This window comes from Peromyscus californicus, unplaced genomic scaffold, assembly GCF_007827085.1.
Source record: "Peromyscus californicus insignis strain IS unplaced genomic scaffold, ASM782708v3 Scaffold_3__1_contigs__length_106647218, whole genome shotgun sequence".
NCBI lineage: Eukaryota > Metazoa > Chordata > Mammalia > Rodentia > Cricetidae > Peromyscus > Peromyscus californicus.
In genome coordinates, this window is record NW_026294551.1 from 25,469,308 (window position 1) to 25,482,979 (window position 13,672).

Sequence of the window (13,672 nt, forward strand, 5' to 3'; positions counted from 1 at the left end):
TCTATTGGATCTGACGCCATCTTCCTAACTCCATAGACACTGCACTCATGTGCACATACCCAACACAAACACAAACACACACACACACACACACACACACACTCATAATTAAATATTAAAAGCAAGCAAACAGCTGGGTGGTGGTGGTGGTGGTGGCGGCGGCGGCGGCGGCGGCGGCGGCGGCGGCTCATGCCTTTAATCCCAGCACTCGGGAGGCAGAGGCAGGTGGATCTCTGTGAGTTCGAGGCCAGCCTGGTCTACAGAGTGAGATCCAGGAAAGGCGCAAAGCTACACAGAGAAACCCTGTCTCGAAAAACCAAAAAAAAAAAAAAAAAAAAAAAAAGAAAAGAAAGAAAGAAAGAAAAAAGAAAAGAAAAAAATTTTGAGCAAAGTTGTGCTATGTAGCCTAGATGGACCACACACTGGAAATCCTCCTGCCTCAAATTCCCAAGTTATGGGAATACAGGCATGTGCCAATACAATACAATACTATGCCTATTCCTGGATGAAAAATACATTTACATTTTTTCCAGGTGTGTTTGAAATCCTACATTTATCATCCATTCTTTTGCATATCACCAAAAACCTCGACTTTAAAAATACCAGGGCAGTAATGCTGCAGCTCCTTTTCCTTTTTTTTCTTTTGGGGTGCGCAGGATCTCACTATGTATCCTTGTCTAGCTTGGAACTCGCTATATAGACTAGGCTCTCCCGGAATTCATAGAGATCTCCCTGCCTCTTCCTTCCAAGAGCTGAGATTAAAGGCCTGTGCCACTATACCAACCAGCAGCTCTTTCTTCATCTCAATCTACTGAAAGAGTCTCTCTCTCTCTCCCCCCCCTCCCCCACCCATCCCATCCCCGCCCCCGCCCCCACCTGGATCTCTCTATGTAGCTCTGGTAGTCCTGGAACTGGCTATGTAGACCAGGCTGGTCTCTAATTCACAGAGGTCTGCTTGCCCCTGCCTTCTGAGTGCTGGGATTAAAGGCCTGTGCTACCTACCAGTCTGGACCTGCTTTTATCTTCTTACTCTGTCTCTCATTGTGTCGGGGAGAGGACAAATATATTCCATAGTTTGACATAGGAGCCTTCAGATCAGAGGCCTAAAGACTCAAGGTGAACTCTGCATTTACATGCACATGTTCTATGAAGTTTGGACTGCAGTGTGGAAAGATGAGTTGACACGAAGGGTGTGCCAAAGAGTAATAGATTAAGGGGGAAACCCAGCAAGGCCTGTCTGTTGAGATTCCTGGCCTGTGTGAGCAGTGTTCTTCCTTCCAGGGTGGGTGGGGTAACAGGCTGCACTCAAAATGTAAAGTGAAAGTTCTTTAAAGTCGACTCCCATGGAGAGGTGGAAGGGAGAGGTGGAGGGGAGTGGGGGGAGGGGAGACGGGGAGAGGAGAGGAGGAGGGGGAGGGGTGAGGGGGAAGGGAGAGGGGGAGGGGTGAGGGTGAAGGGAAGAGGGGGAGGGGAGAGGTGGAGGGAGCTGCAGAAACATTTTGAGATTATGTGGCTGGCTTCGGGAGAAAGGGCTTTTTCTCCTCTGGTCATACTTTGGGATCTGCCTTGGGGAAGAAGAATCCTGGTGTCTGTATGGCTTGCCTGGGAGAGACCGAGAAGGGCCAGCAGGGCAGAGATCAGGAAGAAACTCAGCTTCTGAGATCTTTATTTGGGGGTATTGTTTGCTGAGCTATCCACAACTTTCAAGCTCATTTTCTTACCTGAACATTCCTGCACCTTTTCTCTTTATTGATAATACATATTAATACTACCAATCTGTGGCTAACCCATTAAAGCGGGCCGGTTCCACCACGTGACCCACATAACACACTTTTGAAGGTAACCACAAAACACAGCTGTTACATTGAGGACCTCCCGGTTGAAAAGCCAGTCTTTCTTTCTTTGGATTTTTCAAGACAGGGTTTCTCTGTGTAGCCCTGGCTGTTCTGCAACTCACTCTGTAGACCAGGCTGGCCTCGAACTCACAGAGATCCAACTGCCTCTGCCTCCTGAATGGGATTAAAGGTGTGCGCCACCACTGTCCAGCTGAAAAGTTCCTCTTCAGCTATGCAGACCCTCCAGCAATTCTGAGGGAGGCTTTGTGATTGTCAGTGTTCAATTCCCCCACCAATCCCTGAAAACCGAAGTCTAGATTATTCTAGATGTTTTGATTTCAGCTTTCAACTTTGATTAGGTTCTCCCCTTTGACTCTTTCAAAAAAAATTTCCATTATTTGTTTATTTAGTGTGTGTGCATGTACACACGTGCATGCCTCTGTGGGTGGGTGTGCCATCCGTACATGTGCAGGTCTCACAGCAAGTATGTGGAGGTCAGAGGACAACTTGTGGGAATTGGTTCTTGGCTTTCACCTTGCTGAGGCAGGATCCCTTGTTTCTGCTGCTGCATACTCCAGGCTAGCTGACCCTCAAGGTTCTGGACAATTCTGTGCTGGCTCCTTATCTCACAGTATGAGTGCTGGGATTACAGATGTGAACACCCTACATTCAAATTGTTGTGTGGGTTCTTGTGTGGAAGAGCTTTTACTATGCTGAGCCATCTCCCTAGCATTAGAGATTTTTGTCTTGTTTTTGTTTTTTGAGACAGGGTTTCTCTGTGTGGCCTTGGCCCTCTTGGAACTCAATCTATAGACCAGGCTGGCCTTGAACTCAGAGTAGAGACCATTCTTAACCCTAGCAGACATTCTGCTCTTGGACTAGTTTTACTTGGGTCCCTACCCAATTCTAACCTAACTGTCCTTGTGCACTGTAATTCAGTCTCTGTCTCAAACTAGCCTGCACAGCTTGTTCTGTTAGCCGATCCACTCAGTGAAAAGACCTGTCCTTCTAAAAAGCACAAATTCTGGACTGCTTCAGCCTGTGGCAGAGAACATGTGAGGTGGGATCACAGGCAGAGGGGTGTAGTTTAGGCCAGCGCTTTCCCTCTGAAGCAGTGGAGCAACTGTCTTCTGGTCTCCGGGTGGATCTTCCCAGACAGGAAGCAGTTGGCCTGTCAGTCAGGCTCTTGCAATTCAGCACACTGTGAAATTCAGGAGGTGCCCCGAGGCCAGTTCAGGCAAGGCTATTCAAACATCTCCTAAGACCCAACAACGGGGCTAGACGTTGCTGTGGTGTTGGGAGCAATATAATCAAGTCACATTTTTTTGAAATCAAACTGATTGCCTGGGTTGCTAGCTGCAGGAGTGTGCTAAGTGTCTAAAGAGCCAGAGACTTGAGGGTATTGTTTGGAGGAGAGGCAGCCAGAGGAGAAAGGGAGAAGGAAGTAGGGTAAGATGTTTATCCCTGGGGTTTTCTGATTCTTGGGAACAGTGGAGATTAAAGGCCTCAGCAGCACTGGCAGAGGGAGGCACCTTCTGAAGTCTTCTGCTCAAGGTGAGTCAAACGCCTTGCCGGTTTGTCTGGAATGCTGGGAGGAAAGGGAAGGCAGGAGGGTAAAGAGCAGTTGGGAAAAGTTCCAAGGCCTCTGAGGGTGTGTTTCTGCGTGGGGGAGGGGTTGTGTGAAATGCTAATTCCTGTTATTTCTTGGCAGCTTTTCTGGAAACTGTGATGACAGCTACTGGTGGGAAAAATCACTAGTAACCACAGTCAGTTCCCTGCTTCTAGGTAGCTGGCTATCACCTGCACCATTTCCTATGGCAGACTACTGCCGATTGATTCATTTTTCTCTTGCTCATTTGATATAGTGAGGGTATTATTTTCACTGTTTGACATCTCTTGTTTTGAGTAGAGAGAAAAGTTCATGTTTGTTTCTTTTTTCTTTGGAGTCAGGGTCTCACTATGCAGCCCAGGCTGGCCTGGAACTTGTTATATGTAGACTACGTTAACCTCACGTTCCCAGCAATATTCTCTCCTGCCTCTGCCTCCTGACAGCTGGGGTTAAAGGTGTGCATCATCATGCTCAGCTGAGAAGCTCATTTTCAAAGAGCAGTGTATCGATAAGCAGCAATGTCGATATTAACCAGAGAGAGCTTGTTGAAGAATAAAGAGTCCTGGACAGGAGATAAAGTCCACAGAGAAGACAAAGTTTATTTACTTATTTTCTTATTTATTTTCCTGAGACAAGGTTTCTCTGTGTAGCCCTGGCTGTCCTGGAACTCAGAGATCCACCTCCCTCTGCCTCTCAAGTGCTGGGATAAAAGGCGTGCTCTATCACATCCAGTGACAAAATTTATTTAAACATTTTTTTTAACTTTTTATTTTATGTGTACGGGTATTTTGCTTGCATGCATGTCTATGCACAATATGCATGCAGTGTCTCGGGACGTCAAAAGAGGGCATTTTGGATCTCCTGGAACCTGAGTTCCAGGCGGCTGTGAGCTGCCTGTGTGTGCCATGTGCTGGGAACAGAACATGGGCACTCCGGAAGAGCAGCCAGTGCTCTTAACCACTGAGCCATCTCTCCAGCCCTAAAGTAGATAAAAAACATCAACAACAAAACTCTCCTTTGTTGTTGTTGTTGAAATGGGTTGCATGTAGCCTAGTCTGGCCTTGAACTCGCTAGGTAGCTGAGTCTGGCACTGAACACTTGATCCTCCTGCCTCCACCTCTCCAGTGCTGAAATTACTGTGTGACACAGTTTCTATCTTTAGGTATGCTCCAACTAGCTTTAGACATTCTCAAGATATCTTTAGTTCATTTATCTGTGTGACAGGAATTTGTGTCCCTCCAAGATATTATAAAAGGAAACAGAAGAGAAGCTAAGAGTGGTGACACACACCTGTAATCCCAGTACTGGGGAGGCAGAGGCAGGAGGATCACTAAAAGTTAAAGGCCAGCCTGGGCTACATCATGAGACCTTGTCTCAAAAGCGAAAAGAAAGTTTAAAAAAGGAACAAGAAGTATTTAAACTCCTAAGGAAGTAATTCCTTCTAGAACTCTCTTTGATTGTTTTCTCCAGCTAGTCTGTTAAAGTAAACTGTCTGTGGCTGACCTGCCATTTTTTAAGTGGATGCTGGGCATTGCTAAGGAGCCTCTTGAATAATTTCCGCCTCCTAACTGGGACAGAGATTCTGGCTATTGACATAGAGAAGGGTCAAAATAGAACTCAGCTGTTCTACTACTTCCAATTCTCAATGCACACCATGGAAGCATTTAGTTCTGAATTCAAAGCTAGATCACCGACCAGGATTGTGGCCCATGCTTGTGAACCCAGCATTCAGGAGCTTGAGGCAGGTAGATACAAATTTTGAGGCCAGTCTGAGTTATGTACGGTCACTCTGCCTCAAAAGAAGAGGAAAAAAATCAAGCTAGATTATGCAAACACAGACCAGTTCTGTTGACATGTGTGCTAGTGAACAAGTATAAATTATACAATGAAGGAAAAGCAAGGCAAGTCTTGATGTGATGGTACACACCTGGAATTCCACACTTGGCAGTGGAGGTAGGAGGAGCAGGCACTAAAGGCCAGTTTAGGTTATGTAGTGAATTAGAATTTGGGGCCAGCCTAGGCTACATGAGACCTTATCTCAAAGGGAAAAAAAGCAGAGGGCTGGTGGTGCTGCTGCTGGAGAGATAGCTCAGTGGTTAAGAACACTTGCTACTCCTGCAGATGACCTGGATTTGGCTACCAGTACCCACATGATGGTTCACAACCATCTGTAACTTCAGCTCCAGAGGATCCAATGCCCTCTGAAGACACAGACATACATGCAGGCAAAACACCCAAACACGTAAAATAAATTAATAATAATGCAGAACAACAACAACAAAAATGGTCAGTCATGGTGGCGCAATGCCTTTAACCTCAGCACTTTGGGGGCAGAGGCAGGCAGATCTCTGTGGGTTCTGGGCCAACCTGGTCTACACACTGAGTTCCAGCCAAGGCTACAAAGTGAGAACCATGTCTCAAAAAAGAAGAAGGACAGAAAGAGGAAAGAAAGAAAAAAGAAAAAGAAGAAAACAATCCACATCTGGAAACAGATGAATATACATAATAAAAGGCTTGTGAATGTTACAATACATGGAATGCTCAATAACGATTTGCCATATGGTCAACATGTCACCTTTTAGGGATCCTTAGTTCACTGTGCTGAGCCAACCTCAGTGTACGAAATGCTCACACAGCATTTGTCCATCGCTGAAAATAGGTTTGTGATGTTCTGTCTCAGGTTGTTTATCTTTACCTTTGACTTTCACTGAATGAATCTATATATCCCATGAAAAGAATCATGAGTTCGGTCCTTAAAAAAGAAACCAGATTCTGTATTTGTAGGCTCTCTGGGTATCTATAGCTTCAGACATGAGTAGAGAATGAATGTGTGAACAACTTAGAGAAAGAAGGGGAAAGAAGAAACAGTAAATGTGACCATGGAAACAGGGTAGGGAGGGGTGTTCACATACAAGCCGCACCTACAGATCTGCAGGTATCCAAGAAAAGTCAGTTAGAAGGGCAGATAGGAGCTGGAGAGAAGGCTCATCAGTTAAGAGCACTGCCTACTCTTATAAGAGGACCAGAGTTCACTTCCCAGCACCCACATGGTGGCTCACAACTTCCTATTACTCCATTTCCAGAGGATCCAGCACCATCTTCTGGCTTCCAAGGGCTCCTGCGTGACTGTGATGTTGGGATAATCTTTTTGGACACTGTGTGAAGATGTGTCTCTGTTCTACCTCAGCTGCCTACGGCACCTTCTGATTGGTTTTCTACCTCACCTGCCTACGGCACCTTCTGATTGGTTTAATAAAGAGCTGAACAGCCAGTAGCTAGGCAGGAGATGATAGATGGGACTTCCGGGGAGAGATAGGAACTCTGGGAAAGAATCTGAGGTGGGGGATTCACCAGCAAGACTTGCTTTTTTTTTTTTCTGGAGCTGAGGATCGAACCCTTGCGCTTGCTAGGCAAGTGCTCCACCACTGAGCTAACTTCCCAACCCCTCACCGGCCAGACTTGAAGGAAGTCAGACATTCTTTACTGAGGGGAGATAATGAGCCACATGGCAAAATGTAGATTAATATAAACGGGCTAATTTAACTTCTAAGAGTTAATTGGGGCCAGGCAGTGGTGGCACATGCCTTTAATCCTAGAACTTGGGAGGCAGAGGCAGGTGAATCTCTGTGAGTTTGAGGTCACTCTGGTCTACAGAGTGAGTTCCAGGATAACCAGGACAGTTTCACAGAGAAACCCTGTGTCGGGAAAGAAAAAAAAAAAAGTTAATTGAGAACAAGTCTAAGCTAAGGCCAAGCTTTCATAATTAATAAAGTCTCCATGTGGTTATTCAGGAGCTGGCAGTCCAAGGAAAGACCCATTATAATACCGTACACATACAGACAAATATACACATAAATTTGTTTGTTTGTTTTTGTTTTTTGAGACATCATTTTTCTGTGTAGCCCTGGCTGTCCTGGAAATAACTCTGTTGACCAGGCTAACCTCGAATTCAGAGACCTGCCTGCCTCTACCTTCCAAGTGCTGTAATGAAAGGCCTGTACCACTACCACCCGATTCACATACAATTTTTTTTTTTTGGTTTTTCGAGACTGAGTTTCTCTGTGTAGTTTTGGTGCCTGTCCTGGATCTCGCTCTGTAGACCAGGCTGGGCTTGAACTCACAGAGATCCACCTGGTTCTGCCTCCTGAGTGCTGGGGTTAAAGACATGCGCCACCACCACCTGGCCTCACATATAATTTTTTAAGTAAATAAAAATATTGAAAAAAAGACATTTTTCTTGGTGGTCACTAGCATCTCCTTGATTTTAAACAGTGCCATCAAATCCTTTATTTGTCTCTAGAATCTCTCAGTGCCTTGATTTCTTCTGTAAAATTGTTTGTTGGACTAGAAAATCTTTAAAGTTCTTTCTAGCTCTTAAATATAATATAACTTAACTTTTTTTGTAAGATATGTGTGAATGTGTGATTCATGTGCATCATACTAGACCATCAATATTTAAAATTCTTTTTAGGGTATCTCACAACTGTCTGTAACTCCAGCTCCAGGGGACTCTGTAAGTAACACTTACATGTAACTAAGAGTCATAAATATCTTTAAAAAACCCAAAGAGGCCAAGTAGTGGTGGTGCATGCCTTTAATCCTAGCACTTGGGAGGCAGAGGCAGGTGGATCTCTGAGTTTGAGGACAGCCTGGTCTACAGACCGAGTTCCCAGACAGCCAGGGCTTCACACAGTAATCAACCCTGTCTTGAAAACAATAACAACAAAATAAACAAACAAAAAATCCCAAAAGATTAAAAACAGAAAATGAATTAACCATTAAGAAGGAGGGGAGAATATAAATATTCATATACTTGATAAAGCATTCGTATCCAGATAATATAAGGAATAGCTAAAAACAACAACAAAAAACAACCATCCATTGAATGGTAAGCTTCGAACAGATACTTACCGAGGTGTCTGAATGAACAATGAGTCATGAACAGGCACTTCCGGTAATTGCTGTAATTCTCCTTTCAGAATGGAAAACCTTGTCCTCAGCTGTTGGGAAGGCTGCCTGCCAGCAAACAGCCCTCAGCTGTCAGTCACTTCAGTGATGACCTCAGCCTCTCTATGGTCACTCTCTCTTCTCCCGGTGGCCTATATCCAAAGACTAATGAACATGGGTGTACAAAGACCCAGCCCTTTGCCCAAACTCAGAAACTTTTGAAGGTTATCCAGGCTCATTGCTTTCTAGAGGGTCAGCTGAGCCCTCTGAGGGGTGAGAGCTCACTTCTCCTCTTTTCCTTTCCTTTCTTTCCTTTTAGACATGGTGTCCCTCCATAGCCAGGGCTGGTCTGTAGCTCACGGAAACCTCCTGCATCCCTCTGTGTGTGTGTGTGTGGTGGGGGGTGGGGGGTGGGGGGGTGTGTGGTGGGGGGTGGAGGGTGGAGGGGGTGGCACATGCCACGCTTGAGTGTGAAGATCATAAAATAACCTCAGGTGTCAGCTGGTTTTTCTTCTTTGAGTCCTTTGTTCCTGGCTGCATAGAGACCAGACCATCTGCCTCAAGAGTTTCTGGGTATTCTCCACCTCTCAGTAAGAGTGTTGGAATCCTAGATGCATACTACCAACTCTAGCTTCATGTGGCTTCTGGAATTCCAACTCAGGTTTTCATATTTTCACAGCAAGAGATTTGTCCACGGAACCATCTCTCTAGTCCAGAGTCTACATCGCAGAGATTTAACCCTTGCTATGGTTTAGATATAGTTTCAGTGGGTCCATTGGGGGTGGGGGTTATGTCATTGGAGTTTTGTCCACAGTAGCAGTGTGTGTCGTAGAACCTTCCAGGGGTTGAGTCTAATGGAAGGTGATTCGGTTATCAGACATACTGTCTTCAGAAGAGATTCATGCCATTATCAAAGCATCCATTAGTTCTTTTAGAATGTGTCATTACAAAGCAAGGCTACCCTACATGCTTGGGCCCTTCTGCGTGCAGCCCTTTCCCTTTCTTTCTTTCTTTTTTTTTTTTAAGATTTATTTTAGTTAATATAAACAGTATTCTTTCTGCAAGTTTGCCTGTACGCCAGAAGAGGGAATCAGATCTCATTATAGATGGTTGCTGGGAATTGAACTCAGGACCTCTGGAAGAGCAGTCAGTGCTCTTAACCTCTGAGGCATCTCTCCAGCCCCCATCCCTTTCCCTTTCTGAGTCTACACTGATGTGACGTAGCCAAGGGGAAAATCAGACAGTCTGAACAAATGAAGCGGCTTGATCTTTAGCTCACAGCCTTCACGACTGTGAGCTAAACAGTTTTCTTCATAAGGTATTCATCCTCAATTATTTTGGTACAATCTCCCAGTTTGTCACCTTAATGGTAGTTGGAGGGGGGACCCTGGGGGGAAGTGAAGATCAGGTGAGGTTGTGAAGGTAGAGCCACCATAATGACATTAGTGGGCTACTGAGAAGAGGGAGAGAGACCCAGGCTGGTGCTTGCTCTGTCTCACCATGTGATACCCTCTTGCCATGTTCTGAAGTGACAGACAAAGCCCTTACCAGATGCCAGGACCATCCCGTTAAACTTTTCAGCCTCTAGACCCATGAGTTAAATAAACCACCGTTATAATGATTTTTTTTTTTTTTTTGGTTTTTCGAGACAGGGTTTCTCTGTGTAGCTTTGCGCCTTTCCTGGAACTCACTTGGTAGTCCAGGCTGGCCTCGAACTCACAGAGATCCGCCTGGCTCTGCCTCCCGAGTGCTGGGATTAAAGGCGTGCGCCACCACCACCCGGCTATAATGATATTTTTAAAGACAAGGACTTGTTGGGCTGGATAGATGGTTCAGTAGTTAATTAAGAGCACTGCTCTATCAGAGGACCTGGGTTCAATTCCCAGCACCCATATAGTGGCTAACAACCACCTATAACTATAGTCCCAGGATATCTGAAACTCTCTTATGGTCTCACCGATTCCAGGTATGCAGGAAAAACAACCATAGACATTATAAATAAATGAAATAAAGTTAAAAAAAAAAAAGACAAGGTCTTGCTATGTGTCCTTGCTTGGTACTCAGCCTCTAGTCCAAGATGGCCTTAATTCAAGGTAATCTTTCTGCCTCAGCCTCCCAAGTTCTGGGATTACAGGCATATGCCACTAGGACTGGCTTAACCTCTATTTTTAAGTTAATGACTTGACTCAGGTATTTTGTTGTACCAACAGAAAATGGTCTAATACACTTCAGATTGTGAGCAAAGGACATCTTTTAAAGACTTCCTGCCAGGTGGCTGTGAAGATGACTCAACTGATAAACTGTCTACTGCATGAGCTTGAGGACCTGAGCTTGAATCTTTAGAACCTACATAAAACCAGAAATGTTAACATATCTGTAACTCTCATGCTGGGGCAGCAAAGGCAGGAGACTTCTTAGAGTTCAAGGCCAGCCTCCCTAGCAGGATTGACAGACTCTAGGTTTAGTTAAAAACTGTGTCTCAAGAAATAAGATGGAGAGTGATCAAGGGGTACACCCAGTGACTTCTGGCAGACACCCATGTGCACACGCGCATGCACATAACCACATATACATGTATACACCAGCTACCCACACCCTTTACTGCTGGCTAAGCGTGGTGACACACACCGTAATCCCAGCACTCAGGACACCGAGCTATGAGGATGAGTAAAGTTCAAGGTTATCCTTGGCTACATAGTGAGCTGGAGGCCAGCCAGGACTACATGAAACCCTCAAGACCAAAAAGCAACAAACCAAGAAAACAACAATAGCAACAAAAAACCCTTCCTGCCTATTAATTTTCTCTTTGCCCTTACTACCAAGGGAACCCAACTGTGATAATACCCAAGATGGTTAATGATCAAGGTATTTGAATTAAATGCAAACCATGAACTGCCACTTTACATTCACTAGAAGGGCTGAAAGGATTAATAAATAGTAAATGTTAGTGAAGTTGTAGAGAAACCAGGACTCTCTGGGATAAAATAATACCACTGCTTTGGAGATTACCTGTCAGTTTCTTTTTCTTCTTCTTTTTTCTTTTTTTCTTTTTTTTTTTTTTGTTGTTGTTGCTGTTGTTTTTCGTTTTTTTTTCTAGACAGGGTTTCTCTGTGTAACAGTCCTGGCTGTCCTGGAACTTGCTTTGTAGACCAGGCTAGCCTCGAACTCACAGAGATTCACCTCCCTCTGCCTCCCAAGTGCTGGGATTAAAGCGTGTGCCACCACCGCCTGGCTGGCAGTTTCTTATAAAGTTAAATAGATACTTAACCCATGATCCAGCATTGAGTTAGCCAGGTGTACTACCACATGCTTGTGGTCCCAACACTCAAGATGTAGAGGCAGGAGGGTCAGAAAATCAAGGTTATTATTCTCAGCTACATAGTAAGTTTGAGGCCAGTCTGAGACACATGAGACAAACAGACAAGCAGATTGTATAACATAGATCTGGCCCACAGATGCAAACCATACCAAAAGATCCCACTGCTGTGAAGTACAGGAACAGGAGGCAAAAATACTCTGTGGCATTGGAATGTAGAAAGTACTTGTCAGGTTAGTGTGAGTGGGTAATAGAGCTGACTGAAAAGACCATGAAAAAGCTCCCGGCTTGTTAAAAAAGGCTCTATGTCTTATTTTATTTTATTTTATTTTTTTTTTTTTTGGTTTTTCGAGACAGGGTTTCTCTGTGTAGCTTTGCGCCTTTCCTGGAACTCACTTTGGAGACCAGGCTGGCCTCGAACTCACAGAGATCCGCCTGGCTCTGCCTCCCGAGTGCTGGGATTAAAGGCGTGCGCCACCACTGCCCGGCCTCTATGTCTTATTTTAAATCATAGTTACACTGCAGGTACAATTCTCAAGTCATTGATCTGAACACTTCAGGTTTGCCCAGTTTACTATATGTACATTATTTCTCAGTAAAAGCTTATATACCCATATGAAAAAGGTGAATTGTGGGGGCCTGGAGAGATGGCATAAGTGGTTAAGAGCACTTGTTGCTCTTGCAAGGACCTAGGTTCTATTTTTAGCACCCACATAGCAGCTCACAACAATCTGTAACTCCAGTTCTAGGGGATCCAGTACACTTTTCGGACATCCTTGGGCACTAGCACACACATACTACATAGACATACTTGTAGGCAAAACACCCATGCACGCAGAATTTAAAAAAATGATGGCCTGGCAGTGGTGGTGCACTTCTTTAATCCCAGCACTCGGGAGGCAGAGGCAGGCAGATCTCTGAGAGTTTGAGGCCAGCCTGGTCTATAGAGTAAATTCTAGGCCAGCCAGGGCTACACAGAGAAACAGAGAAACACACACACACACATACCACAATAAAACAAAACAAAAATAAATAAATAAATTGGAGTCTAGGGAGAAGACATAGTTGGTAAAGTTGGTTGCCTTGCAAGCAGATCCCCAACATTCAGGTAAGAGGCCAGGCTTGGTAGAGCTCTCATGTAATCCTTGGAGATAAAAGAGTCTCTGGAACTAGCAGGCAAACTAATCCTGTTGAAACGGTGAGCCCTAGGTTCAGATTCAGATCCTATCTCTAAAAATATAAGGTAAAGAGCAATAGAGGAAGACATTGATCTATGGCTTGTGTGTGGATGCAAGAATACACCACACACACCCACACACCCACACCCACACCCACACACACACACACACACAAATCATGGTGCATGCTAGGCATTTAATAAACACAATAAACAAGTAAAGAGATGACTTTTTTCTGAAGAATTAAATTATTAAATAAGCTGGGAATCCAGGCATAGTGATGCACAACTTTAATCTCTGTGAGGTCAAGTCAGAGCCTGGTCTACAGAGTGAGTTCCAGAACAGCCAGAGCTACACAGTGAGACTCTGTCTCAAAAAACCAAAAAACAAAACCAAAAGAACAAATAAATTTTCTCATGAAAGGGCTAGGGGAGACAGCTTAGGGGGTAAAAGTGCTAGCCATGTGTCTTAGTTATGTTTTCATTACTATGAAGAAACAACATGACCATGGCAACTCTTATAAAGGAAGACATTTAATTGAGGGGGTTTGCGTTAGAGTTTCAGAAGTTTAATCCATTATCATCATGGTGGAGAGCATGGCAGCATGCAGACAGACATGGTGCTGGAGCTGAGCTTCCTACATCTTGACTCAGAGGCAAGAGGAAGTCGACTGGCTCATTGGGCAGTATCCTGAGCATAGGAAACCTCAAAGCCCGCCCCCACAGTGACATACTTCCTCCAACAAGGCCACACCTCCTGATAGTGCCACTCCCTTTGGGGGCTATTT

The 13,672-nt window shown here is 44.7% G+C and overlaps 1 protein-coding gene across 1 annotated transcript in view; it reads left to right on the top strand.

The window, feature by feature from the left end:
* Positions 1-3,282: 3,282 nt before the first annotated feature.
* The window catches only part of Npepps (aminopeptidase puromycin sensitive), a 114,869-nt gene continuing 104,479 nt past the window's right edge, over positions 3,283-13,672 (top strand). The window contains exon 1 of the mRNA XM_052756018.1: positions 3,283-3,389. The gene's annotated coding sequence lies outside the window, so the exon portion shown is untranslated. The remainder of the gene's footprint in view (positions 3,390-13,672) is intronic.